Source organism: Pundamilia nyererei, unplaced genomic scaffold, assembly GCF_000239375.1.
Source record: "Pundamilia nyererei isolate P.nyererei 1_Seehausen unplaced genomic scaffold, PunNye1.0 scaffold00047, whole genome shotgun sequence".
In the NCBI taxonomy this organism is placed as follows: domain Eukaryota; kingdom Metazoa; phylum Chordata; class Actinopteri; order Cichliformes; family Cichlidae; genus Pundamilia; species Pundamilia nyererei.
In genome coordinates this window covers 2,493,267-2,496,247 of record NW_005187448.1, presented here as the reverse complement: position 1 = coordinate 2,496,247, position 2,981 = coordinate 2,493,267, and the positions used below count along the sequence as shown (strand labels likewise).

The window sequence follows — 2,981 nt, the reverse complement described above, 5'->3', positions numbered from 1 at the left end:
AAGACGTGTTAGCTCAAATTGCATGGGTGTAATTCCTAACATTATCAGTGTGTGTGTGTGTGTGTGTGTGTGTGTGTGTGTGTGTGTGTGTGTGTGTGTGTGTGTGAGGAGAACATTGATGGTTCCATCATCAGTAGTCTTTACAGCATGTGAACTCCTTCCTCTGATTGCAAGATTTGAAAGTTCGCTCAAAAAGGCGTGAACAGACGTTTGCAGTCAGGGCCTTGTCAGTGCTTGTCCACTTGTCCATTCCACCTCTCCTTTACATATTACAAAATATTTCCCCAAACTCTCTGTTCAGATAAATCATTTGATAAATAATTAGGTTACCTGCTTTTATGCCGTCTGGGCTGTGAATTCAGCTCACCGTGGACAATATAAGACAAAGCATACCATCTGTTTTCAAATGGTTTGTCAACAGTCTTTGCTGGGAAGCAGGCCCCACTAATGGCCCTCTGGAAGCCAATCTGCTAATGCGCTGTGCAGACTACCGCTGGTATCAGAGCTAAAATGATACATGCCTTTCTCTTTCATTAAACCCATCTCCCCACCTGTCCATCTTCCTGCCCTCTCCATCTCGATGAGTAGTGCCCAGATCAATAATCCCAGCTCTTCTGTCAGACATTTCCTCCAACTCTTCCTACCTTCTAGTGCTCGTCGGTATTGCGATAAACACAAATCCACACACAGCGCAAATAACACCCATTCACACATTCTTAACTTAATAAGGACTCCGCTGCCCCTGCACTCGTGTCACTGGATATTGATTAAGATGTGAAAAAAGTCCGGCAGGGTAGCTAGCATGATGCCACATTGATTCAGCTGCAGTCTCTTTCTGCATATAAGCAAACGGGTCAGATTCAGAATTGAAGACTGTCCCGTGCGACTCATTTAGTCTGTGAGCAGCTGAACTTATTTTAGCTTACCCATTGAAAAGTCAAGTGTGAGTATGCTGGTCTAAGCGATAGGCATCCACTAGGAACACATATGGTGTGACATAATAGCATAGTGCATGTGATCACCCGGCCTGCAAGTAAGTGCCATTACGCCTAAGTAGGGGAATGAATCACACCGCACATGATAGTTTCCTCTTAAGTCAGTCATCAGGCTTTTTTTTTTATTTGGAATCAATGAATGATGGAAATGCATCGTAAACAGTTGTGTCCATGACAATAGAGCAAAGACGGCCTGTCATGATTTTAAAAAATGACAACAAAGAGGAAATTCTTTTGTTGCTATTGATATCAGAGTTAGGGATGTGGGAGCTAATAGTAAGCTGCCGCTCTGATTATCTCAGCTAAGACAGTGCAGGCACCACTTTGGGCCTTTTTTGAAAAAATGTGTGCTTTAGACAAATAGATGGTAATTGATACAGTTACGTGCCTCACCTGAAACAACAATGTCTTGGGAGAAGAACGGAAAAAAGTCTGCATTATTCAGTATTTGTCCTGTAGACGCCACAGTAAAAACAATGGGAAAGTCAGATATGTGATATCTCACAAAAGTATGAGATACAATTATAAAGAAAGGAAAGAATCGAATAATATCAGGTTTTTTAATAGACAGAGAGAGAAACAGTTTTTCAATAATATAAAAGTCTACAACTGACCCTGGACCCCCATGTTTTAATCAGAGAAACTGCTGTGCAGATTAATGGAGAGAGCAGTACAGTATGTGAGCACAAAAGCCAGCCGCAACATGAAAAATGTGCTTTCTTCTATGAGGAGGTTTCATAGAGCACACATGGCTTTTACAGACAGGATAGAGTGCTCATATTTCTCTTGTTCAGCTTGCAAAATAGAAATTTAAAATCTCATCTTTTCATAGTGGACCAAAGTACCCCCCCCACCCCACCCCCCGCCATCCCTGGCAATACACTAAAATATATATAAAATAAAATATATATTTAAGGAAATCCTGACTGTTGGGATAATGTTCTTGCTATAGGTTTATTGAGAGTTCTTTTAATAGCCTGAAATGTTTCATTCCTCCAGTCCCCCACATGTTTATATATTTTGATCTAAGTGTGTGTGTATTTGCTATGATAACATGGTAGAGATGCAGACGGGAGCTGCAGGCCATGGAAAAGGAGAATATCTATTACATAAGAGATTAAACTGAAGGAATCTAAGGTATGCATTCAACAATGCTTGCCAGCAATATGAAAATCTACTTTATGAAAGCCCCCCCTGCTAAGTACTGAACTTCAAAGGGTATGTCCACTGTTTACAACTTTGATGTACGCTTGTAAAAGGGAACAAACGCACAGCGTGCCACCACAGCATAAAATCGTACACTGCTATTAGACACCGCTGTTGTTTTAACTTTGCCTTGGAGCCACAGTGGCAGAGGTCATGCATGTGTACAAGATGGCAAAACGAACAGAGAAGAAAGACCAAAAGAGGTAGGAACATTAAGACGATTTTTTTCCTGCTCTAAGCTCAAGGTTACACCGAGTCCTGAGTTTTGTATAAACTACAAACAACCATGGCTGCCTATGGACGACTGTGCCTGCTCATCTGACTTTGTTGTTATTACATATCATGCCACCTGCTGCTTTAACTCAACACTACTCTGGTGGACCGCTGCTATTTATGTTGCACGTCATTACTGCAAACGGAGGGGAAGACAGTGACAGGGGTGCTGCTGGGGATTGTTGTCGTTTTCTTCTGCTCCCCACTGTTTTGGGTCGAGGAATGTTTCAGCGTAGCACAGCCACCCCGACCCCCGACCCCCCGCGTGATTCATTCATCCACGTGCTGCACATAACTGAGTGACATGAACTCGTCATGATGAGGACAGTCACCTTCCAAATCACATGCAGGCTCTTTCCCTCTTCTCTATCCTTACTGGAAGAATGCATGATCCATGTCCTCCTTCCGGTTCCACACTGTGCTGTGCTCTGTAGAACTTTTTTCACTTGCTCTGAAGTTTGTGTGTGTGTGTGTGTGTGTGTGTGTGTGTGTGTGTGTGTGTGTGTG

At 42.6% G+C, this 2,981-nt stretch overlaps 1 protein-coding gene across 4 annotated transcripts in view; it reads right to left on the bottom strand.

Moving 5' to 3' along the window:
- The window catches only part of arhgef25a (Rho guanine nucleotide exchange factor (GEF) 25a), a 42,612-nt gene that overhangs the window by 28,386 nt on the left and 11,245 nt on the right, over positions 1 to 2,981 (bottom strand). The window lies entirely within an intron of this gene.